Here is a 26921-nt window from a genome sequence, read left to right on the forward strand (position 1 = left end):
GTAAATGTACCACATTTTCTGTAACCATTCCTCTGTTAAGGGATATCTTGGTTCTTTACAGCTTCTGGCTATTATAAATAAGGCTGCTATATATATTTTTACATATATGTATGTACATATATATGTGATAAATTGATGGCTTTTAAATATTATTTATATAGATAGATAAATAATATAATAAAATATATAAGGATAAAACAATAAGCCTTAAAGAGGGCATCAATTTGAGAAGGAAAAGAAGAGAGAGGAATTGGAGGAGGGGGACATGGGAGAAAATGAAGGTGAGAAAGAAGAAGTGATATAATTATATTTTATTTTTAAAATACCTTTTAAAAAGGCATTACATTAGGGATTTCAATAAATGGTGATTATTTGCCGGCGTCCTGACAGTCTAATTTAGTAGGTGTGCACATTTTCTTCAGCAACACCAGCAGATTTAATCTAGTTTTTCTGAAAAATCTCATGAAGTATTAGGATTCAGGAATGTCAACACCTACAAAACTATGAAAGCCTATATTCTCAGACTTTCAGTTCTGCTGTTTGGGTGATGGTTAATTGCATACGTCAATTTGAGTGGGGTAAGAAATGCATAACTATGTAGTCAAACCTTACTGATGAGTGTGTTTATGAGTCTGTTTCTAGAAGGAGTTAGGATTGGACTCAGTAGAGCCAGTAAGAGAAAAACCATTGTCACAAATACGAATGGACATGGTCTTAGTTAGGGTTGCTATCAATGTGATAAAGCAGCCATGACCAAAGACAGCTGGGAAGGAAGGGGTATGTGTATTCGGTCTACACTTCCACAGCACTGTTCATCATTGAAGAAAGTCAGGACAGGGCTCAAACAGGGCAGGCATTCAGAGATGGGAGGTGATGCCCTGGCCATGGCAGAGTGATGCTTATTAACTTGTTCAGTCTGCTTTCTTATAAATCCCAGGACCACCAGCCCAGGGGTGGCCCCACGTCAATCACTAACATTTCTTAATAGACATGCCTACAGCCTGATTTTATGGAGACATTTTCTCAATTGAGGTTCCCTCCTCTCAGATGAACTTAGCTTGTGTCAAGCTGACATAAAACCATCCAGCATTGGCATTCTCAGTCAGCAGAGGGAAGGCAAATTCACTTTATCTTCTTGATGTTTTCTCCTGCCCTAGGTATCAGCATGTCTGTTCCGTAGGCCTTTCCACTCCCAGTAGATTATGCTCTTGGCTTCTCTCAATCTACAGCTTGAGTATGGCATGTTGTAGGACTGCTTGGCTTTCATAATTACATGAACCAATTCCTTTAACAAGCCTCCTCTTATATGTGTGTATTGGTAGGGATTGGAAGTGTTCCTCAGAGACCCAGGGTTTTAAAGGCTTAGTTGCTAGCTTGTGATGCTGGGGCAAGGGGTAGAAGGAGGTAGGCCACTGGGATATCTGGATATCTTTGAAGCACTTATTGGAACCCTAACCTAATCTGATTTTCTCCTCATTTTCTGGTTGCTGTAAGTTAAATAGGCTTCTTCAACCACATGTTTCCACACTGCTATGCTAAGCCTACCTCAGGGCCAAGATCAATGGGCTCAAGTGGCCATGGCCTGCAACCTCTAAAATGTTGAGCCAAAAATAAACCTTTCCCCTTTGCAAGTGCATTGTTTTAGGTATTTTGTCACAGTGATACAACGTTGAAAAAGATGAAGTGGTGTGTGTGTGTGTGTTTGTGTGTATGTGTGTGTGTGTGTGTGTGTGTGTGTGTGTGATATCCTGTTGTTTCTAATTCTCTAGAGAACCCTGATACACATACACAACTCTTCAGAATGTTACCAATGACAAGTTTTCTTCAGCAAATCCTGAGCAATAAGAAAAGACCATCCCTCAGAGGCTCTCCCCACAGAATGACATCTTCCATGGATGCAGTCGGATACTCTCAGCATTCATTCAAAGGAACTTTGCTATCTTAAAAGCAACTTTCTTTTCGCTTAAAAATGGGCAAGAAAATCTTCTTCCAACTTTGATTTTGTTTACTTCTTAGCAACTCAAGTGTGGTGCTCCTGTGTATTATACATTTTTCATGTGTTTGTTAGTCTCTCTGTGTATATTCACATATATGTTTGTGTATGTATATGTATGTGTGTATACATCTGTATATGTGTATATAAAAGTATATGTGTATTATTATATATATGTGTGAGTGTGTGTTTCCGAGCGTGAGACCAGAGGCCAGAGACAAATTTTGGAAGCTATTTGAACTCAGGTTTTCAGGCTTGGGGGGGGGGGCAAATGTCTTTATTAACTCTGCCACAGGTTGTACAGCTGCCCCTGACTTGACCACACCTGTGGGGCATCTTAGCTGAAGTTGAGCTTACTTGTAAGGAATTGAAGTTTGGTTCCCTTTCCTATCTGAGCAGAAGAGTGTGACACACAGCTTCTGGAGTCCAGTTGGCACCTTGAACCCCAACGTGCTGTGTGCTGGGCTCTTGATAACCGTTCTAGGTCAGCGGAAGCACTGGAGACCTTCACAGCAGGACAGCAGGCCTGCTGCCTGGCAACCCACTCTGAGATTTCACTCCAGCATTTCCAGCCCAGCCCAGCTCAGCCCAGCTCTCTCTCTCTCTCTCTCTCTCTCTCTCTCTCTCTCTCTCTCTCTCCCCTTCTCTCTCTCTCTCTTTCTCTCTCTCCTCTCCCCTCTCCCCCTTTCCTTCTCCCCCTCCTACTCTCCCTTTCTCCCTCCCTCCTTCCCTCCCATTCTCCCACCCTCTCTCCCTCCCTCCCTCTCTTTTTTCTCTCCCTCCCCCTCTCTCCCTCACTCTCTCTTTTCTCTGTGTTTCATATCTGCAATTATTTTTTAGCCTCTACAATGGAAACATCTGTCTTAAATCTGAAAGACTAGTCCAAATGTTTACCAGGCTTATTTAATAGGAAGAATAATGATAACTGCTTCTGTTTGTTTTGCTAAGTGATCCCCAGACAGGAGGAAAGAAAATCCGTTGCCCAGAGTGAAGCTACAATCACCCTAAATCTGTATTCATAAAGAGGATGAAGAGACTAATATGGCAGCTGTAGCGGCAATTGCTCAGTATCAAGTTCCTCTCTACATTCCCATCAGGAATAATGTTGCAGACCTAGGGATGAAGAGGGGAACCTCCTTGGGGAGTGGGTGAGGCGGGGACAACTCCATTACTGTATGGAGGCATGTGAGTTTTTAAAACAGCAGTATTGGTGTATAATTGTCACTCCATTTAAACTATATGTAAAATGTGTACACTTTGATGAATTTTGTTAAATGCATAGTTTGGAAAACTATCCGTATGATAATGAGCATATCTAGTACCTAGAAATTTTTTGTGTCTGTCATCTTTCACTCCAGGCTCTCCATATGCAAGCTGCCACTAATCTGCTGTGACCATAAATACAGTTGCTTCACCCAGAGCTTTATGTAAGTAGATCATACAGTGTGGCATGTGTTCTTTATACCTGACCTCCTCCATCCAGAATATTCATGGTTTGTCATGCTGTTGGACATATCATTACTTTTTACCTTTTATTGCTGAAGAATATTAATTATATGCAAGTAATACAGTTTGTTTAGTTAATCTAGTTTTTGTTGTTGTTATTTTTTGAGACAGGATCTTATTACGTAGCTTAGGCTATCCTACAACCAGGATCTTCTGGCCTCCGGGATGGGTGGCAAACAGGAGCCATCGCCCCTACCCCATTCCTTCCCTGGTAGGTATTTGGAACATTTCCAGTTTGGACAAGGTAATAAAGCTTCTAGAAAATTTGTACATAAGTCTTCGTGTGGGTAATTTATATTCTCCTTTCGACTGGATAAATAGCTTGGAGTAGAGTGTGGAGCCATGTGGCTTGAAGAAGCGTGAGGGGTGATTGGAAAGAATCTAGCTCTGGCAGTCAGAAAATTGTGTTTAATCTTAATTTTCCTAGTTACTAGCTGTGTTACCTTAGGCAAAGCACTTTACAACTCTGAGTCTCGAATTTCCGTGTCTGCCAAATGAGATGAAAATTGATCTCCTTTTCACACACAAGAGCAGACGATCGTGGGACTTAACCCAGGAGAACGCTGCCAACTTTAAAGGCTTCATAGAGCACTTTGGAGCCATTATCGAGAATAAGCTCCCAGAGGGAATACATTTCTGCATTAGTTCTTGCTTTGCCAAGAGAAGGAACTGTCCAAAGCTTTTGCAGGTGAAGAATTGCATTGAGTATTTACTTGTTGCCTGTGGTTCCTAGGTTGCCACAGTTTTTAATCTCTCCCCCCCCCCATGCCCTGTCCCCTCCATCTCCTTTGATGGTCCCTTAAAGATGACAGGCCTGTTGAGCAAGGCTGAACTATAAGATTCATCAATGAAGCAAGCTACAGTTGTAGTTAAGTTTCCTCTCTTGCCTTTGGTTCATAAATCCAAAAGGCAGAAGCAAGTCAGGAGGGAAATGTTAGAGCTGAGAGGCCAGAGCAACTTTGTGGGCCTAAATTTCTACAAGGAAAAGGCATTGTGAAAGGGTCTCTACTCAGTAGGCTCGCCTTTCAAGCGCTTGCTCTCCTGGGAGGCATGACCCAAGGTGGGTAGCATCTCTGATGTGGGCTGTGCTGTGTTCACACCCAAGGCTTGCTGTGTACTGACTGATTTACCCAATGGCCCCTGCCTTGCACACCATGAGATACAAATACATGGTGATGTTTACAGGCTAGATTAGCTCTTGCGTAGCCATGACCACTATTCCTAAGAGAAACAACTTGTGGGAGGACAATTTTAGTTTGGCTCCTACTTTCAGAGGGCTTGTTCCATTATGGAGGAGGAAGGTGTCCCGCGCTTTCGTCTCGCCAGCAGGAACGACGCGGCACACTCAGGATCCTTCTGCAGCCAAGGTTTATTGACGCTTTTTCGTGGAGGGAGACGCTGCGCCCAACATGGACGCAGTTCCTTGGCGTGACGTGTACACACCTGATTGGCTGTTTACTCATGACCTCATTCAAGTGCCCCAGGACCGGCAGAGATTTGGCGCGAAAATACTCTTGCACATGCGCAGATATCTTGTTCACTAAGAAAGCGGAGCTGGCACAGTGGAAGCCGGCGCCATCTTGTAATGGTGGATACAGTCGCGGCTTTCCACAGGAAGGTATGATGGAGCTGTGACGATCAGACTGAGCAGACCTATGGCAGATGCTGTTCTGGGAAGCAGAGAGTGGGGCAGGAACCAGGGACTAGAAAAAACATTCAGAAGCCTACTCCTTGTGACCTACTTTTACCGCCAGTTTTCACCTCTTCCTGGTTTCACTGGCTGGAAAACTACACTCTGACCATGAGTTCATAACAGATTAAAGCAATACTATTCACTCTAATATCCCAAGGATTGTCTGAAGAAAGGTACTTAGACATGCTTTGGAAGTACACAGTTTGCTATTTCTTTATAGGTATCTTCTAAAAGGCTGCACAAAAGCGGTGGTCTGAGGATGGAGGGGATGGCACAGTCCCCCCTTGTCAAGATGTTCTCTCCACATTGAAAGTCTCTTCTACTAGCTACTCCCTTGTATCATCAGCTTCTACATAGCAGTACACTTAGCTAGTCATCCCTCTGTAGTGTCTAAACTGGATCACTTTTCTAGAAAACTTTCAGATCATGAGAACAGAGTGGATCTGGGGAAGGCGGTTGAGACTGGTGAGCCCACAGCTTTCTTCTTATCTGCAGGGCCATGACTGGTTAGGGGAGGAGGGTGAGGAGGAGCTTTTTCCAGTAGTACACTGAAAAATCCATTCTTCATCTGCTTTCAGCATCTTACTATGTCTTCGAAGGTTGTCTGTCTGCACTAGTGAAGCAACATGGATGTCCTTGGACCAGACCAAACTGAACACTGTTAGATAGGGAAAGTATCCTGGTTTTTTCTGTGAACAAGTGAAAGAAAGCGATGGTGTTCTGTCCATTATACAGACAGGAAAACTAGTGGCTCTTTAAAGAGTTTCTTTCTTTTTTATAAGATCATAAGTTCAGTGATAAAACTAAGTATTAAGTTGTAGAGAATGCCAAGTTTTGGGGATTTGAGGACTCAGAGACTTTGTTCACAAGGTTCTGGGTGTCCTAGAGAGGAAGGTGTTCCTACTGTCAGCAAAACTGGGAGGAGATAGCGTGCTTTCCATGGAGACCTTAGGAAGCCAGAGTTCTAGTAGAGCCTGTATCCTGCTTACCTACTCCAGGGTCTCCAAATACAAGCATAAATGGAGGACATAATTTAGTCAAGAACATGGCTACCATCCAGTTTCCTGGGGATGGATATGACATGGGGATTATGAATTTTATTGTCCCACTTCCCACCATTGTGCTGGGGCAGCTGAGTTGATTTCCACCTTCACTTTGTTCTGTAGAGTGCTATCTTTTCTTGCTACTGAAACCATGAGCCCAAGATCTCAGCTTCTCCCAGTTTTTGTCTGTAGCACAGAAAGGCAGATGGGAGTTTTGCAGAGCAACATTTTTAGCTTTTTTTTCTAAGGAAACTTGGGCATGAGGACATGGGTGACTCACTCAAGGTCATGTAGACAGTTGGTGAAATTCTGCTCTCCATTTATTCTCTGTGCTGTCAGGAGTGTGTGCATCTTCCCACTAAACTTATAGAGAATCAGACTTAAAGTAAAACCCCACACTGCCTGCCTGCTCAGGTCCCTCTCTGGTGATGGAGGTGTGATGGTCGGGAGGAAAGCTACAGATAGGAAATACCATCTTGCTTGATTCTTAGAAGCAGAGCCACGAAAGCCCTGGAATGTGGCAGCTTCTTCTCTGACAATGTGATTCACTGCCACGCAAACCCATGTGCTTGTGCAAACTTCATACCTTTAGCTCATCTTGGGCTTCTGGCTTGCAGTTCTATTAACTTTCTGGAAAGTGGAAATAGTACCAAGAAGTAGGTTTCCAGATTTAGGCACAGTGATTGGGAATAAAATAATAGGCTAGCCAAGCAAGTAATTAGGAAGTAGGAAGCATTTGTATCTGGATTCTATTTTACACAATGACATCGCCTTTCCTATTTTATATTTTCTGAGCACCAAGATCTTGACCATTCCTGTGCCCCACCTTCTGAAAACTTCTTCAAGTAGAGCACTTAGTGTATGTGCCTTACAAGAAAAAAGGTCAATAAGGTCTATTCCAAAGGCCAAATATCTGAAGAGGGAGAGGCTTCAAAGGCTTTATTATGCTGTCTCCTGACTCAGTCAGAACTCTTGGAATCACTACTACCAGCTGGGTAGCAGGCAAGCGCCCAGAATGCTCTCCCTGTCTCCCATCACATCACTAAAATAGTCCTGTGACTCCAGAAGAAGACAGCATCCATGCATGGCTACTGCCTAGCAGCCTCTCTTGGTCCTACTCTCATATCTCAAGTTCAAGAAGAGCTCTTGAAATTTTGCCATATTTCCATGACTTCCTACCCCAATATCTCTGTGGTATCTATTCTTCATTGTCAACTTTACTAGTTTTGAAATCACCCAGAAGACTTTGAGGGACTTACACTGATCATAGGAGATCCACCATGAGTGCGAGTGTCACTTTCGTTTGGGTCCCAGATTGAATAAGAAAGGAAAAGTCAGGCAAATGGATGGACACTAACATGCGGCTTTGCCTCCTGATTGCAGAGGCAATGGACCAAATGTCTCACACATCTTGCTATCATTACATTCCTGTCCTATAAACTGTATGTCCTTATGCTCTGAGTCAAAGGAAGTTCTTCCTAAGTTGCCATTGTGAGCAGTTTTGTCTTAGCAGATAGAGAAGTAATTAATAGAATGCATCTTCTTGAAAAGACAAAACACACACAATATTGTTCATCTGTTCACATGTACATAGCCACTTCTTTCCCATAGACTTTACCATCATGGCACCCTGAATGTACTGAGAATTGGCTGTAGATTTATCCAAATATTTATAGGATCTAAGACAAGAGTACAAAGGGAGGCCCATATGATACATGCCCAAATACCCAAAAGTTGTAGATTAAGCTAAAGGACTCTCACATAAAATATATCTATGTTCTTGTCTTGACAATTATACTTTCTTAACTATAATCTTAAGTATGGCAAAATTGACAAACATGTGCAAAGCTATTCTTCTTATGTAGCTAAAAATTGATATAAAAATCAAAGATGACAGAATTTAATTGTTCCTGGGGAGATCTGAATCATTTTTATAGCTGGTGATGTTTACTTGAATAATAAAATAAAGATATCTATGTATTTTATTCCCTTACTTTAATTTTGACAAAAATCATTGATTATGGCAACCAAAAATTTTGCATATTTAGCTTTTTGTTGACACTAATGATTTAAGAAATAAAAATTATAACTAATAAATATATACCAATGAATATGTTTTCTGAAAAATGATGAATGGTAAATATAACATATAAGTTAAAATTATATTTAGATATACCTTTGACAAATTTTTTCTTCTAAATATTTCAGATTATTATAGCAAAGAACAAAATATAAACTGTAATTAATCATATGAACACTTTTGCTTGGAGTTAAGTAAATAAAGGTGACATTTTAAGTTTGTGAAAATACAATTAAATCATGTTTTTGAGAAACTAAAATTGTTCTAGTTTTAGTACCTAAAGTCCGCCTCCTTGCTGTGGTAAAGCTTCCCAGCCTGCTTCATGAATGCTATACCTAGGTTTACACATATCCATAAATTTCAGGGTAAAGGTACTGTGATACTGCAAAATGTTCCCCAGTCACTCTATGCAACTGCTGTAAACGCCATATTTATTTGTGAGTGCCTCCAAAATTATGAATTGGAACACAAATAAAAGCATAAAAAGAATGCTTGGTGCTTGTGGGAAGCCAACATTGTGCAAGAACCGATTGAGTTCCAGCTATCTGAGGAAGACTTGACACAATAACTCATAAGTGTACGATTTTAGCTATACATTTTTAATGTTTCATTTCTCCATATTGCAAAACAGCATCAGGATCAATGGCAGCAGCAGCAGCAGCGGCGGCGGCAGCAGCAGCCATGCTGACAGCAGGATAGCCCACGGACACTCATGGCATTCACATATAGGTTCTTTCCATGAGAATTTGGGCTATAATTGTCCTGACCAACTGCTGGAGTTATCTGTAAGTCATTCTGAGAGCTCTGAGGATGTAGCATTCATGACCCATGGAGATATTGTTCTCAGATGTGGAGATACGGAGAGATTGTCTTCAGAGTCTGAGCAGTACAGACCAGAGAGTAGTGTGTAGGGTGGTAGTTCTTCTGTGGCAATTATGAGTCCTGGATATGGAACTGCCATGTTTTCTTTGAGTGACAAGTAGGAATTCAGGTCAAGTCCTTTTTGCCTCGATTTTGTGTGCTTTTCCCTGTAGATACATAAACAAGTGCCTACCCATCCTAAATAAGACACTAACAACAGAGCAAAGAAATAATCCACCTACGTCTAGCTCAGAGAGCCCAGTGATTTAAATGAGATTGCTTGTGGCAATGAACGAGAGGGGTTGCTCAGAAGAGGATGGAGGGCCCTAAGCAGCTTTATTGCTTACAATACCATCCCATCGTGGCACAGTTCCTGAAAGCTGCATCCTTTAAACTCCCTGAAGGACTTACAGACAGTTCTGGCAACTGGTCAGACAGTCTCCTCTCCATAGTAATTGCTTACCTCTTGTAAAACTTTAGGGAGCTTTTGTGAATCTAGTAAGCTTTCTCGAGTTGGGCTAAGTTTTGTTATTTCAGAGTCCCTTGAGTTGCTCTCCTACAGGAGGGGTGTCTCAAGTTGGAGGATATTATTATGTAATACTAGATTTAGGTAGACATATAAATGAAGTATACTCACAGTGTCCAGCGAAACATAACCAACAGGATCTGTGGATCCCTATCTGTGTTTTTCTATCTATCTATCTATCTATCTATCTATCTATCTATCTATCTATCTATCACCTGTCTGTGTGCCTGTGGTGATTTAAATGAGTACAGTCCACACAAACTCACATATTTGAATACTTCATCCCCAGTTGGCTGAACTGTTTGGAAGGATGAGGAGGTCTGGCCTGTGTCTCCAAGCTGGAGCTTGGCTTGGGGGTTTCTAAAGACTCGCACATTCCCAGTGTGGCTCTCTCTGCTTTGTTCTTAAGGTGCAATATGTGAGCTCTCAGTGAAGGCTCCAGTACCATGCTTGTCTGCTTGCTGCAATAGTCCCCACTGTGATGCCCATACACTCTAACCCTATGAACCTATAAACCTCAAATAAACTCTTCATTCCATGAGTTACCTTTTGTAAGTTACTAGGGCACTATCGCTAGCTATCCAATCTCTGTTTACTCACCCATCCGAGAAGGATGTGTTGTTATGGAGACTGATAGGCACTAAGAGATACTAGTGGCTATTAGATACAGATATTCTGGCTGCTCTTTCTCACAGGAGTCAGGCTAGGGCAGTCTTAGGCTCTCTCCGGGTCCCTATAAGCAACCCATTCTGTGACCTTGAAGCTCTTAGAGTTGTGTTCTATCCTTCTCACTTGCAGTTGTGAGCAACACCTTCTCCCTGATACGCAGATCCAAGATAAACTTGGATTCTAACGTTTTGCTTATGTCTAGTTCTTTCTTTCTGGATCCTAACATATAGGCTAAATCACTGATGTAGAACTTATTTCACCATCCTCAAGGAAAGGGATCAGACACAGAAACTGCAGTGCTCTGTGGAACTAGTCTGACTTTCCGGTCTCTCTCTCCAGGATCACGTTATACTGACTATGTTACCATGTTTCATGGTTTGAATAGGAATAACTTCCATAGGCTCATATATTTGAATGGTTATTCGGGAGGGTCAGTGCTTGACAGGGTTTTAGATGGTGTGGTCTTGTTGGAGGAAGTGTGTCACTGGGGGTGGGCTTTGGAGTTTTAAATGCTCAAGCTGGGCCCAGTGTCTTTCTCTTCCCTTGAAACTGGATGGAGAGCTCTTCCCTACATCTTCAGGGCCACATCTGTCTGTGTGCTGCCACACTTCCTGCTGGGATGATAATGAACTAAACCTCTGAAACTGTAAGCCATCCCCAATTAGATACTTTCTTTTATAAGAGCTGCATATTCATGGTGTCTCTTCACAGCATTAGAACTTCGACTAAGATGTCATGCTTTCTTATACTCTGGGAACTGAAGGGTGTCTCATGTAGGAGCCTCACCTGCTATCCATGATGGCCGTCTCTCCTAATGAAGCTTTCTCAGACATGAAAGCTTGCTTTTCCACTTCAGAATAAGATGTAGTAACTCTCCTAATAAAGCTTGTCTGAAGGCTAATTCATCTTAGCTCCCTATATATGAACTTCCCATCTTTTACTTGTAAGAGTGGTAAGCTAGAGACCTTGGGGGATGGAGGGCATAAGTTCTGCTCTGACAGCCAGCAGGCTCAAGACCTAAGAAGAGTCAGTTTTTCAGTTTGAATCCAAAGGCAAGAAAAGACGTATGTCCAATGTAGGCAGGAGCATTGACATTTTCCTAGCCCTTATGTTTTGGTTAGGTCTTTAACTGATTGGATGGGGGCCCATTTATAGATTACAATTGGTTTTGTTTAATCCATGGACTCAACTGCTAATTTCATTTAAACGTATCCTCACAGATATATCCAAAATATTTGGCAATATAGAGATGGTAGATAAAATTAACTATTATGAACAACTATGAACAAACACATGAAATAGACATTCCTAAATTCATAAGTACAACTATTGCTTGGGAGATGGGAAATCTGTGCAGAATCCTACTATTTTCAACATTCATATGGCATGTCCTTATTGTAGGTTAACCCAGTAACACTGAATACTTATTTCTGAGCTATCAGATTAAGATATATGTTGTATGCAAATGCTTATATGAGGGGCATACTAGTGTACATATCAATGTAAGGGAATGTGTAAAATGTTGACATTGTCTTCATCTACAATTTTTACAATATATCGAATAATAATCATGATATTGTAGTTTTAAGTAATCAAAAATAATTATTAGCGTGGTAGATTATTCAAAAATAGAAATTTGACAGAATAGGATGTTTCAAACTCTCACAAGTAGAGAGAAAATATAGAGGCTACTTAAGAGAGAGCAGGAAAGAGAGAGAGGGAGAGAGAGGAAGAGAGAGAGAGAAACAGAGAGAGACAGAGACAGAGGAGGAGGAAGAGGAGGAGAAAGGGAGGGAGGGAGGGAGGAAGGGAGGAAGGAAGGAAGGAAGTTTTACTGGGAGAGCTTTAAAGAGACAGCTTGTCAAGAGAACCTAGACACAGGTGAAGACAAATTAAACCATAGAATTAGAAAGAGCCAGAAGATTAGAGCACATTGCCAAAATTACTTTGAGGCCAAGCAGAGCAAATAGTCAGGGACTGAGAGAGAAGACAGATTGAATCGTTCATCTTAGAGAGGAGTTAGAACCAGAACAGCCAACTTTAAACCCGACAGCCTAAGTTCAGAAAGAACTAGACAGAGTGAGCTTGTTAGTACTAAGTCTGAGTCTGAAAACACTCTTGGCCTAGATAGGATTATATGGAGGCAAAGCTTCCAGGACTTGGCCTAGGTTATCAGACAAAAGAAGTAAGTCTGGGAGACGACAATTAATATAGGAGAATAAAAGATAATTTTATACTTGCTTCATCTGAAGGTCCTAGTTCAGTTCTAAGCTCTCACACTGGATAGCTCACAACTGACCTCCAAGGAGATCTGTACACTCATGTTAGAGACATACATAGAGACAGTAAGAACATACAAGCACACAGAAATAAAAATAAGTATTATTTTAAAGAAAGCTGGTTCTCCAAAATGCTCACCTTAATGAACAATTTAAAACTCAAATGATACAGTTAAAGTCTGCACTGTCATCTTAGTGTCTGGTATGTGTTAGATACCCAGGAAATATATCTCAAAAACAATGAAATAGAACTAAACACCACTACCACCACCACCATTACAAATTAGAAATAAGTAGGAAAAGAAAAGGTGTAGTGTGAGATGTGCACACTGTGCTCTAGAACATTTCCATAGCCAGAGTGTGTAGGAACATACTTAGTTCTTTCTTACATTTCTCACAAGACTTTAGACTTCATGCGACTGAGGATTTTACTTCTTTCATAGCTGTTTTGGAAAATCTAGATCACTTTACTCCTGGAAAGTGCACAGTTATTGAATGATATTCATTCACAAATTTGTATACATTTTAAGCAGAGGTCAAGGGTAGAGGAGAAAACCCAATTGAACAGACAGGGCATTTTTATGCACTGAGCCTGCTGTAGTGATTGAGTGGCCTGTGTTTGCAGTCCTCAATTCTCTGTGAACATGTATTTACATCTTTTGTATCTCAAGGATGGAGACACAGCCTGTATGGGAGACTTGGGAGTCCATTTTGGTTGTTCTTCCTTGATAAATGCTCCTAGTTATACATAGAATTTTTTTCATTCAGCATTAGGCATGCTGGACTCACACCATTTTTTTGTACTGGTGTCTCATTATGGTTATACCCATATCCTGATTTTAGAGACCTGAAATACTCTTCCAGCCCAGAACTAGATTTCCTCCTATTCTGGTTGAAGAGGGAAGTGAGTTGTGGCTTCTTTGTATATCCTGTTACAAAGCATGGGTAGCACTTTGTGGACTCTCTTTCATCATGGACAAATTCACATTACCTTTCTAAACCTAATTTTAAGAGTATCTTTAAACTTGTAAGAAAGGATTCCATCTGTGTAAGTAGTTCTGCCTCCCTATCAAAGAAGGTCTCCTGCATATAGGCCTGGATTAGGTCTTAGTCCTGTGAACAATGACCCTTTCTTAGCTGCTGTAAAAGGGCCACGATATGGCTACAGATCCTCCTAACTTGCTTATGTCTCAAACAACTTTCTACCTATTGGAGAATTGTTCTTTGTTTTAGTTAAGCTGATCTTACTAGAATCCATCTCAGTCTTTAATTAATTGTTAATCATCATCATCATCTCTATTAGCTCACTAGTACTTTAAAAATGCTAAAATTTCCTTCTGAAGGAAGGGGATGAATTTCTGACTCTCCCTAAAACAGTATGAAGAGTAAAAGTTGGGTTTCAGGAGGTGGGAAGCATGTTATAAGAGATGACATACAACATTTAAGTCTAACAATGTGTTCATATCTGTTCTGTATTCTGTACTCTTATTCACTTATTGAACAAAAGTGGACTGAGCATGCACTTAGCACCAGGCAGACTCTGGGCTGGCAGCAGAGATTACTATTCCAAGCATCTGGGTCATACAAACTTGCCCTCTAGTGCCTTTGTCTCTGTTTTACGTTTAGTGTTACTTGACAAATTGTACTCATATGTACTCTCTGGTGTTCTCAACTCATTTTAATGCACCTATAAATTTGAATAATAACACTAGTCACTCAGGGCTGTGTGAGGATTCCATAAATGACATTATGAGACTCACCTTCCATATTAATTTCTTGCTCACTACCTCAATCTCACTGATGCTTCTGTTTTCCGCAGGGCCATTCATCTTCCAAGAGGAGTTTAATAGAGTTTTAAGTCTTTGTGTAAGCAAGACAAGATATTGTCAGTAAAGTGTAGATCCCATGTCTGGATCCCAGAGCCTCAAAATAAACTACTGCCACGCCAACATTTTCTATCTTTTCCAAATAAGATTGTCTGTTATTCTTGTTTTGCAAACACAGTCTTGCCATGCGGCCCAGGCTGACCTGGAGTTCATGATTCTCCTACTTTATATTCCCAGGTGACTGTGTCAACAAGCCCACCTATTTAATTAGTTCACAATTTACTTCATGTGTACAATTTGTCAAGACTAGAAAAAGCTGTATATATTTAGAGTGTACAGATAATTTTTTGAAATTTACCCAGCCAAATACAATCACCTTAGCTAAGTAAACAACTGCTAAAAAATGATGATAACATTAGAGATAAAATGGAATAATAAACGGTATTTTATTAGTCCGAAAATGTAGGAAAAGAGAAGACAACTATATCCATGTCTCTAAGAGGAAAAATAGAAAAAATTGGATTTAAGCTAAGCAAGAACAGTGATCACATCAACCAGTCACCACAAGTATCAATATATAAACAAGTTATGATGGATTAAAGTAGAGCAAAAGCAAAGGCCTACTATGCTAACAGTTTTGCTCTAGAATGTCTATATTAGTATCAAGACAAAATAGCTTATACAGTAAATGGTGTTACTAGGGATAAAGAGTAGCATTTGGGGCTGGAGAAATAGTACAGCAGGGAAGAGTATTTGCAGTTCTTACTGAGGATCAGTGTTCAGTTCTAAGCACTGCCACTGAGTCCCTTACAGCCACCTGCACCTGTAGCTCCAGGAGACCTAAAACTGTCCTCTGGCCTCTCTGGGCATCTGTATGAATCTGGCAAACATAAAGACAAACAGACACACACACACACACACACACACACACACACACATACACTAAAACAAGTAAACCTTTAAAAAGGGTAGAATTTTTATAATAAAGAAGTCTATACATCAATATTATTTAATAGACTTAAATGTATTACACAGAAAATAATAGAACTTCCGAATACATGAGACAAAAAACAAATTGAACTGCAGGGAGTTATAAAAACATACAATTATAATGAGAAACTCAGCATTTCTCAATAATAGATAAGATTGTGGGATGTAAATGTATAAACTAACTTGACATAATTGGCCTTTGTAGATGATTTCATCCAGCCACGGAACACCTGGTCCTTCACACCTGATGACACACTCTGAGTCAGCACTCTAGTCAGTTCTCTCTGTGAAGTAAATATTCGCTATAGAAAGTACCATTGTTCTAGGCCTTTGCCTGCCCCTAGAGACTGCGCATTCCTCTCAGATATTGTAGAGGCCCCAACACTGACTCATCGCTGCTGGAGAGCCTAGTAGTAGCTCTGAGATAAGGTCATTGTTTCAGGGGAGCAGCTCACCTGGCTTAGGATGAGGTCAGAGACTGAATCCAAATCAAAGCTCTAATCCACGCACTGCTACCTGCTGAGGAGCATAGAAGCCTGTAGCTGCGTCTGAACCTATCGATATCAACAGACTAGCATTGCCCTCAGAGATTCACCATTGAAAACATAGCAACACCAGAATTCCTGTACTCCTGAAAACCTTCTTATGAGACTTTATTACCTTGAGTATGTACATTTGGTCTTTCTCCCCAGTACTATTCCAAATACAGAACATTTTTGACCAATAAGAAATATGATAAATCTGTGATATAACTGACTTCAAGTTATAAGATATAATTTATGTAATAACAAATTACAATAGTCTGGCTGAAGAGGAAAATATAAGCTAGAATAATCCTGAATATAATGATGCCAATTCATGATGCCATTTTGTGTGAGGTGTACCACCACTAAGCACAGTGAACTGCCATTGTGAGACAGATGGACAAATGAGACAGATGGACAGGTGAGACTGCAGGATTGAAATTTCTGTAGCTGTGCTACAACCAGCATTGATTTGGGATTGACCTGACTGGGGCAACAGGGAATAAAGGACAGACATACAGGACGTCTGGGATCGGGTTGGTTATGCACTTCTACAGAGGTGTACCAGCAACCCAGAAACACAGCATGTTTATTATAGTCAGGTGAAAGACGGGGCATGTTTATCATATATAGCTGAATGAATGAGGAGGCAGGATAGCTAATTTTGAGGGGGTGTCTTTAGGGGAGTCGTCTCAGGCTGCTGTCATTTTTGAGGAGGAAGCTGTGGTGCGTATATGCATACAGTGCCATCTATGCTTGGAACAGGAGAAGACTGCCGTTTCCCAGAGGCTGACCTGGGGAAAGGCCTTGCCTTCTAGGGATTAGGGTCCTGATATGGCCATGTTCATGTCAACTGTAAACATTCAGTTAGGCGTCTACTCTATTCATATACCGTCTTGACAGTTACGTGTACCTTACTATGGTACTTGAGGAGTTCTCTGTTTTTGCAAGCTAAACGGGAGTTCTTTCTGTAGCTGCCCCTCTTGTTTATCTGAAGCAATGCCCGCTTCATAGCATAAAGATTCATTGTATCCATTGTGAGGTAAAGCTGTACTGCTTTGTGCAGATAGTGTTGTAGTTTGTAAAAACAGACCGACATTTTTTCTTCTCTTGGCCTTTGTGCTATTATACTTTCATGTATATTATAAAACTCCCAATAGATTTAAACTTGATTTTGTGTTAAACAACCAATTGTCTTTTAAGTAATTTACATAATCTAAAATATATTTTGTTAATCTAACCGTTTAGTTTTCTTCTCTAGTGCTCTTCATATCTCCGTGCACTTCAGACTTGTATCTTCTATTATTTTTCTCATGCTTTAATTATTTGGTGCTTCATGTAATGGATGTCTCCTGGTTGTGAATTAGTTTAACTTTCGTATATTTTACAATATCTGCCCTTACTTTAATGGCCATTTTCATATTGACAGCTTGTCTCTCCAGTCAAATGACAATGGATGTGTCACTCCAGTGTGCTCTGACTTGTGTTATTTACAAGTAAAATCTTTCTCCATTCAAAGCTCTGTTCTGGTCGAATGTATTTTTATTCCTTATCATTCATTTTAAAGACATTTGATAATGATGTGACTTAACATAGTTTACTGCTGCTGGTGTGTGTGTGTGTGTGTGTGTTTGAAGTTTATACTTTTCAAAAATGTTTGCAATGTGTGGTGAATCTTCCTCACTGTCTATCTTGGCCTCTCTCAGAGTTTCGGAGACATGGCTGCTGGCTCCGTCTCATCGGCCACAGCTTGCAGCGTCTCCATTTTTTTCCTATTTGGAAATTTCTAGTGGTGTGACTTCAATGTAGCGATTTTTTCTTCAGCAGTGTCCAACCTGCTCCTCATCTGATCTAGAATGCGCTTCACCTCAGACATGGCAGCTTCTATCTTGACAAGTTTGACTTGGGTCGTTTTACAAACATTATCTTTCAGTTTTTAAGTGACATGACAAAATATTCTTTTATCCTTTTAAGTCTTTCATTCTTCCTTTTTTTCAAGTCTCTTTTATTGGAAGGCCACACACAACCTTTGCTTTTTTTATATTTGAAATCACTGTATAGTTACTTTTGTGAAAATGCTGCTTACATTTTCTATTACAAAACAACAACAACAACAACAACAAAAAACCCTAAACATTATTTTAGGGATGTAGAGAAATATCCATTTTAAATCATGAAAAAGGTACACCATAATTACTGCTGCAGTGCAGCCATGTTTCTGCATGTTTCTGCAATACCTATCTTATTTGATAACATATAATATAAAGAACAGTTATTGAGAATATCCTGTGGCTGTAGATAGCCAGGCATAGGCACAGAGCTGCAGAAGCAGGATATGATGTGCCTGTTGGTGCATATCTTTGTGTACATTTGCAACATTGCTTCAATGTTGCCAAGTGCTATCCTAACTTCTGGTAAGTCCCTGTTAGATTACCAGTCCTAAAACTGGTCTGAATAGCAGAAAATAGACAATTACTTCCAACAGTCTCACTGGTGTAATTTACACCACTATAAACATCATTCTGAGTTTTCACCACACGTCTCTGTGAAGCAGACCAGAATACTCTGTCAGTTTTCCCTGTCTCTAAAGATGAGTTTATGTCAAGAGGAGCATGCCTTCTCTACCTCTGGAACAAACTGAGTCTCTGTCTTCAACCAATTGAAGCAACTTTCCATTCCTGAAGCAGAGATGAGGTCAGTCACTGTAGTGGTTTGAGTAGGAATGGCCCCCACAGACTCATGTGTGTGACTGCTTAGCTCTTAGCCAATGACACTATTAGGAGGTGTGGCCTTGTTGGAGAAAGTGTGTCACTGTGGAGGCAGGCTTTGAAGTCTTAACTCAAGAGACAAGCCAGTGTGTCTCAGTCTCCTTCAGCTTCCTTCAGATCAAGATGTAGCCTTCTTAGCCGCTTCTCCAGCCCCATGTCTACCTGCATGCTGCCTTGCTTCTCTATGGCTAAAACTCTGAAACTGTAAGTCAGTCACAATGAAATGTTTCCATTTATTAGAGTTGCTGTGGTCACATTGTCTTTTCAGAGCAGCAGAAACCCTAAGACAGTTGCCCATTTGCTTTATGTTATTAGTAGTAAAGAAAGCATGTGCTGTGCCTGGTTTGGTAGTGTGAGCACGTCTTCCAATATGATGAATATAATCAATCCCCTGAGGAAGTAGAGTAGTCATAATTGATGACAAATTTCACATCCTCCATATTGATCCCTCTGGAGGCCACATGGATTGTAATAAGAATAGGAGCTTTTCCGTGTTTGAATTTATTTAGAACCCAGCCATGCTCCTGTTGACTCTTTCCACTATAGATGCTCATGGTAGGCTGTCAATCTCTCATCAATTTTCTGGTAAGTTCATCACATTTTCTTTTGATTAAAAAAAAAAAAAACCAAAAACAAAACACCGGGTGGTGGATGGCACATGCCTTTAATCCCAGCACTTGGGAGGCAGAGGCAGGTGGGGGGGGGGGAAATAGTGGTTTTATTCTTCTCACTCATGATTGTTAGATGAGAACTTTCCCCACCCTTTCTACTTCATGACATAGATCCACAGTCTTTGTTATGGCTTGTGCTCAGTTCTAGCGCCCTGATATTGACATGTATATACTCTGTCAGGAAATCAACAAGTTGTCTTACTTCTTTTGGCCAGGTTGCACTCTACATTAGTGTTTGCCTATCAGGTCTTACTTGATTCATGATGCTCCTTATTTGGTGTTCAAAGCCCATGGAAAGCGTTCTATCAGCTCCATCAAGGTCAAGGTAGATTGCTCTTCTCAGATTGGTGGCTCCACACTCTCAAATGTCCATCGGGCTTCTAGGTGTTGCAACACCGACTTCTATACCTCTCTGAAAATATGGAGAGTTTCACAAGTTTTCTTGCCATCTTTGTGCAGGAGCCATGCTAATCTTCTCTGGTAGAATATATAAGTGTTTATATATATGTATATGTGTGTGTGTGTGTGTGTGTGTGTGTGTACTATAGTGCTTCATTCCAGAGTGAGGAATCTTTTACCTTCTACCTGTTAAAAAACATCATTTTAATTACTTTTAATATTTTTGTCTACCAATTCTATTATGGGTCCATTTGGGTTTCTTAATTTTCTTTTAATTATATTTTTCTATTTTTTGTAGGCCTAATAATTTTAATTGAATAGTAGAAATTATAAATTTGATCTTGGTAGGTGTTACATATTTTACTGTTCTTTATAAAAAATTTATTCTTCTCTCACATATTACATCTCAATTGCAGTTCCCCCCTCCAACCCCCTAGTCTCTCAACTACCCCATCTCCACTCTCCCTCAGATCCCCACCACACCCACTTTCCCTTAGAAAAGAGCAGGCCTCCCAGGAATATCAACCAAACATGGCACAAGCTATAATACACCAGGCATATACCATCACATCAAGGCTGGACAAATCCACTCAACAGGAAAAAAAAAAAGAGTACCACAAGCAGACAAGAGTCAGAAACAGTCCCCTCCCCACTGTTAGGAATCCTGCATGAACACCAAGCTAATCAGCCCTAACATATATGCAGAGGACCTAGGACAAACACCTCCAGCTTCCCTGATCTCTGCCAGCCTCTATGAGTCCCAGTCACTTGATTCTGTGGACTGTGTCCCCCTGACTTCTCTGGTTCCTCTGATCCTTCTTCTCCCTCTTCTGCAGGACTCTCCAAGTACCACCTAATGTTTGGCTGTAGGACTCTGCATCTGTTCCCATCAGTTGTTGGATGAAGTCTCTCTGGTCTCTCTAATGGTGTTTATACTAGGTTCTTATCCCAGAACACTCTGCAGGTAGGCTAAACTGTAGGTTGAAGGTTTTTTGGAAGTGTTGATGTCCTAATCCCTCCACTTGAGACCTTGGGTACAGAAGATGACCCATTACTCTGAGTCTTTGCCAGGTTTCTGCTCGTGTATTATAATAAATAGATATGAAGAAAGTAGGCAGCCTTCTCTTGTTCCTGATTGTAGTGGAATTGCTTAAAGTTTCTCTTCATTTAATTTGACGTTGGCTATAGGCTTGCTATAAATTGCCTTTCTTTTGTGAAGTATGTCACTTTTATCCGTGATCTCTCCAAGACATATCATAAAGAGGTGCTAGATTTTGTCAAAGGCCTTTTCAGAATCTAATGAGATAATCATGTGGTTTTCTTAATTCAGTTTGTTTACATGACGGATTGCATCAGAATATTTTCATATATTGAAACACCTCTGTGACTCTGGAGTGAAGCCTACTTGATCATAGCAGATAATCTTTTAGATGTTTTCTTGGATTCAGTTTGCAAGTACTTTACTGAGGTTTTCTTGTTTGTTCATTTGTTTGTTTTCATCAATGTTCATGAGGGAAATTGATCTGCAATTCTCTTTCTTTGTTAAATCTTTATGTAGTTTGGGTAACAGGGTGACAATGGCCTTATAAAATAAATTTCACACTGTCTGTTTGTATTTTGTGGAATAATTTGAGGAGTATTGGGACTAGCCATTCTTTGAAAATTGGTAGAAATCTACTGTAAAACCATCTGGTCTTGGATTATTTTTGTTGGGAGACTTTTAATGACTGCTTCTATTTTTTTTTTTTTTTTACAGGTTATAGGACTATTTGAATTGCTTACCTTTTTTTTAAAATTTAACTTTGGTAAGTGCTATCTATCTAGAAAACCATCCATTTCTTTTAGATTTTCCAATTTTGTGAATTATACATTTTTGAAATACGGTCCAATAATTCTTTAGATTTCCTCAGTGTCTGTTGTTATGCCCTCCTTTCTTTTCTATTTTTGTTAATTTGAATATTGTCTCACTGCTTTTAGTTAGTTTGGATAAGTGATTGCCTATTTTGTTGATTTTCTTTATAAACCAACTCTTTCTTTTATTGATTCTTCATATTGTTCTTTGTCTCTATTTTATTGATTTTGGCTCCCAGTTTATTTCCTCACATCTACTACTCGGGTGTACTTGCTGTGTTTTTTGTTTTTGTTTTTGTTTTTGTTTTTTCCTAGAGCTTTCAGGTTGGCTGTTAAATCACTACTATGGGATCTCTTCAATTTTTTTATAAAGGCACAAGAACTTTTCTCTCTGCCTAGCTTTCATTGTGTTCCATAAGTTTGGGCATGTTGTACATTTATTTCCATTGAATTCTAGGAAGTCTTTAATAGTCTCCTTGACACAGTAGTCATTCAGTATAGAGCTGTTTAATTTCCACAAGTTTGATGTTTCTGCTGTTGAAATCTAGCTTTAATCTATCATGGTCTGATATGATACAAGGGGTTATTTCAATTTTCTTTTATCTGTTCAGACTTGCTTTGTGACCAAGTATATGGTCAATATTGGAGATTGTTTTATGGGGTGTTGAGAAGAATGTATATATTATTTTGTGTGTTTTGGTGAAATGTTCTGTAAATATCTGTTAGGTCCATTTGGTTGGTAACATCTGTTAGTGCCATTATTTCACTGTTTAATTTATGTCTAGGTGACCTGTCCATTGGCGAGAGTGGAGTATTGAAGTCTCCCACTATTAATGTGTGAGGTTTGATGTGTGATTTATGCTTTAGTAATATTTCTTTAACAAATATGTGCCCTTGCATTTAGGGCATAAATATTAAGATCTGAAATGTCATCTTGGTCGATTTTTCCTTTGATGAGATAATATGTCCTTTTGATTATTTTTTGTTGGTAGTCTATTTTGTTAGACATTGGAATGGGTACACCAGCTTCCTTCTTATGTCCATTTATTTGATAAATCTTTTTCAATACTGTATTCTGACATAATGCTTATTTTTGATGTTGAAGTGTGTTTCTTGTATATAGCAGAGGGATGGATCCTGTTTTCATACCAATCTATTTGGTATTCTGAATGCTTTGAGTACCCTTTTATAGACATGTCTTTTTTGGGGTTAGGAAATTTTCTTCTATGGTATTGTTAAATATATTTTCTGAGTTTTGAGTTGGGATTCTTCTCCTTTTCTGCCTAGTATTCTTAGGTTTGGCCTTTGCATAGTGTCCCATATTTCCTGGATGTTTTTGGTAGGGATTTTTTTAGACTTAACATTTTCTTTGACCCATGAATTTATTTCGTCTGTAGTATTTTCTTAGCCTGAGGGATTCTTTCTTCCACTTTTTGTATCCTGTTGGTAATGTTTATATCTATAGTTCCTGTTCCTATACCTAATCTTCCATTTTCATATTTCCCTCAGTTCATGTTTTCCTTTCTTCCTGTTAATTTATCTATTCTCTTTAAATCTTGCCCTCCTGTCTCCCCTCACACAGTCCCTCCCCTTCACCTCTAAGAGGATGGAGACATTCCATGGGTATCTTCCAAACCTGGAATATCAAGTTTCTGCAAGGCTAGGTGTATCCTCTCCCACTGAGGCCAGAAAAGGTAGGCCAGTCAAGGGAATGGGATCCACAGAAAGCCAGTATCTGTGGAGACCGCACACGATCATGTTGTTTGAAGACCCACATGAAGATTGACCTGCACATCTACATCATATGTGTGGAAGGCCTAGGTCCAGCCCATGCATGCTTTGGCTGGTGGTTCAGTCTCTGAGAGTCCCTAAAGGTCCAGGTTAGTGGCTCTGTTGGTATTTCTGTGGAGTTCTTATCTCCTCCAGGGCCTTTGATCCTTCCCCCAACTCTTCCATAAGAGTTCCTGAGCTTTATGCAATGTTTGGTTGTGGGTCTCTGCATTTGATTCAGTCACCTGTTAGGTAGAGCCTCTCAGAGGACAGTTATGCTAGGCTCTTGCCTGCAAACATAATAGAGTATGATTAATGGTGTTCAGAACTGGTGCTTTCCCATGGGATGGGTCTCAAGTTGCTCCAGTTATTGGTTGGCCATTCCCCTCAGTCTCTGCTTCATCTTTGTCTTGGAATTTCTTGTAAACAGGACAAAGTTTGGATTGAAAGTTTTGTGGGTGGGTTGGTGTCCTTATCCTTCCACTGGAGGTCTTGTCTGGCTACAAGAGGTAGTCACTTCAGGTTCCATATCCTCACTGCTAGGATTCTTAGCTAAACGTAAACCCCCATAAACTCCTGGGAGCCTCCCTCATCCATGACTGCAAAGAACAGCAGCAGCAGTGGAACACAGTCAGCTGGAACCTAGAAAACAAGCTGTATGCTACAAAGGGCAGCTCTGGAGATGTGACCTGAGCCATTGGAGAAGCCTAGGAGAGTGTGAGTGGATCCCAGACATTGGACGGTTAGAATTTGATTTTGCTTTTGATTGTGACTGTGTCCTGATATTTTTGCCTCTTGAAGGAAGCAAGTATTTTAGTGGATCCCACAGTTAAAAGACTTATAATTGTAAAAAGACTTTAGATTTTAAAAGAGATTGGATATTTTAAAGGAATTGAAATTTTAATACGTAAGAATTTGAAAAGATGGTGGGACTTTTAAAGTTATTTTGACCTTGGGGATAAGAAAGTAAGGGGTGAGGCTTAATGGTGATGTGTTTGTATGTCAAGTTGACACAGGGTCAATTGTACTGGCTGGTTTTGTGTGTCAACTTGACACAAGCTGGTGTTATCATAGAGAAAGGAGCTTCAGGTGAGGAAATGCCTCCATGAGATCCAGCTGCAAAGGATTTTCTCAATTAGTGATCAAAGGAGGATGGCCCCTTGTGGGTGGTACCATCTCTGGGCTGGTAGTCTTGGGTTCTATAAGAAAGCAAGCTGAGCAAGGCAGGGGAAGCAAGCCAGTAGGTAACATCCCTAAATGGCCTCTGTATCTGCTCCTGCTTCCTGACCTGCTTGAGTTCCAGTCCTGACTTCCTTTGGTGATGAACAGCAATGTGGAAGAGTAAGCTGTACAAAACCTTTCCTCCCCAACTTGTTTCTTGGTCATGATGTTTGTGTAGGACTAGAAACCCTGACTAAGACAACTGTCTTTTCTGATATTTGATACTGAATACCTCCTCCCCTTCTTCTCCCACCCAGTTCCCTCTCTCTTTCTGCCACTTATGACCATTTTATCCCTTCTTCTAAGTCAGATTCATTTATCCTCACTTGGGCTTTCCTTCTTGTTTAGCTTCTTTGGGTCTGTAAAATAAAACCTGGGTACCTTGTATTTCTTGGTCGGTATCCATCTATAAGTGAGTACATACTATGTGTATCCTTTTGGATCTGGATCACCTCAGGATGATATTTTCTAGTTCCATCCATTTGCCTAAAATTTTCACGGTGTTTTTTTTAATAGCTGAATAGTATTCCATTGTGTAAATAAACCACATTTTCTGTACCTATTTTTTGGCTGAGGGACATCTAGGTTGTGTCCAGTTCCTGGCTATAATAAATAAGTCTGCTATGAACATAGTGGAGCATGTGTCCTTGTTATATTTTGGAGTGTCTTTTGGGTATATGCCCAGGAGTGATGTAGCAGGATCTTCAGGGAGAAGTATTCTCAATTTTCTGAGAAACCACCAGATTGATTTCCATAGTGGTTGTACAAGTTTGCACTCCAACCAGCAATGGAGGACTCTTTCCCTTGCTGCATATCCTAGCTAGCATGTGCTGTCAACTTGACTTTTTGATCTTAGCCATTGTGATGGATATAAGGTGTCATCCCGGGGTCATTTTGATTTGCATTTCCTTGATGACTAAGAAAATTGAACTTTTCTTTAAAGGCTTCTTAGCCATTCAAGATTGCTGTTGGGAATTCTCTGTTTAGCTCTGTACCCCATTTATAAAACTGGATTATTTGGTTTGTTGGTGTTTAACTTCTTGCATTCTTTATGTATTTTGGATATTTTCCCAGTCTATAGGCTACCATTTTGTCCTATTGACAGTGTTCTTTGCCTTACGGAAGCTCTTTAGTTTAATAACTTCTCATTTATAAATTGTTAATCTTAGTGCCTCAACCATTGGTATTCTATTCAGGAAATTGTCTCCTGAATCAGTGAGTTCATAGCTATTTCTCTCATTCTTGCCGATTAGATGTAGGGTATCTGGTTTTTGTAGAGTTCTTTGATCCACTTGGACTTCAGTTGTGTGCAGGGTGATACATATGGATCTATTTGCATTTTCTACATTAACACATCTAGAACCATTTATTAAAAATGTTTTTCTGGGTTGGAGAGATGGCTCAGCAGTTAAGAGCACCGATTGCTCTTCCGAAGGTCCTGAGTTCAAATCCTAGCAACCACATGGTAGCTCACAACCATCCATAACAAGATCTGACACCCTCTTCTGGTGTGTCTGAAGACAGCTACAGTGTACTCACATAAAACAAACAAACAAAAATAAAGGAACCAAAAATACAAAAACAAAAAAAATATGTAAAAAAAATGTTTTTCTTGCCCCCTCCATTGTATGGTTTTGGTGTCTTTGTCAAAAATCAAGTGTCCTCAGGTGTCTGGCTTTGTTACTGGGTCTTCCAACACAAGGAGAATTCAATTCTCTCTCTGTGTCTATACCAATACCATGAAGTGTTTATTACTCTTGCTCTCCAGTACAGCTTGAGATCAGGAATGGAGATACCTCCAGTTCTTTTATTGTTCAAGATTCTTTTAGCTATCCTGGGTTTTTCATTTCTCCATATGAAGTTAAGAATTGCTCTTTCAAAGTGTGTAAAGAATTGTGTTAGAATTTTGATGGGAATTGCATTGAATTTGTAGATTGCTTTTTGGAGAATCGCCATTTTCACTAATGTTAATCCTACCAACCCATGAGCATGGGAAATCTTCATTATTTGATATTTTCTTCAATTTTTTTCTTCAGAGACTTGGTGTTCTTGTCACACAGTTCTTTCACATGCGTGTTTAAGATTATTACACCAAGATAGTTTATATATCTTGTGAAGTGTGTTGTTTTCCTTATTTCTTTCTCAGTCTATCATTTATATAAAGGAGGACTTCTGATTTTTATGAGTTGATATTATATCCAGACACTTTGCTGAAAGTGTTTATCAGTTGTAGGTTTTCTTTGGTAGCGTT

At 39.9% G+C, this 26921-nt stretch overlaps 2 pseudogenes; both read right to left on the bottom strand.

Moving 5' to 3' along the window:
• Positions 1–4785: 4785 nt before the first annotated feature.
• Positions 4786–26478, bottom strand: LOC127696807 (probable ATP-dependent RNA helicase DDX5; annotated as a pseudogene).
• LOC127696982 (uncharacterized) lies at positions 19844–19942 on the bottom strand (annotated as a pseudogene).
• Positions 26479–26921: the final 443 nt, after the last annotated feature.

The sequence above is a fragment of the Apodemus sylvaticus genome, chromosome 11, assembly GCF_947179515.1.
Source record: "Apodemus sylvaticus chromosome 11, mApoSyl1.1, whole genome shotgun sequence".
Taxonomy (NCBI): domain Eukaryota; kingdom Metazoa; phylum Chordata; class Mammalia; order Rodentia; family Muridae; genus Apodemus; species Apodemus sylvaticus.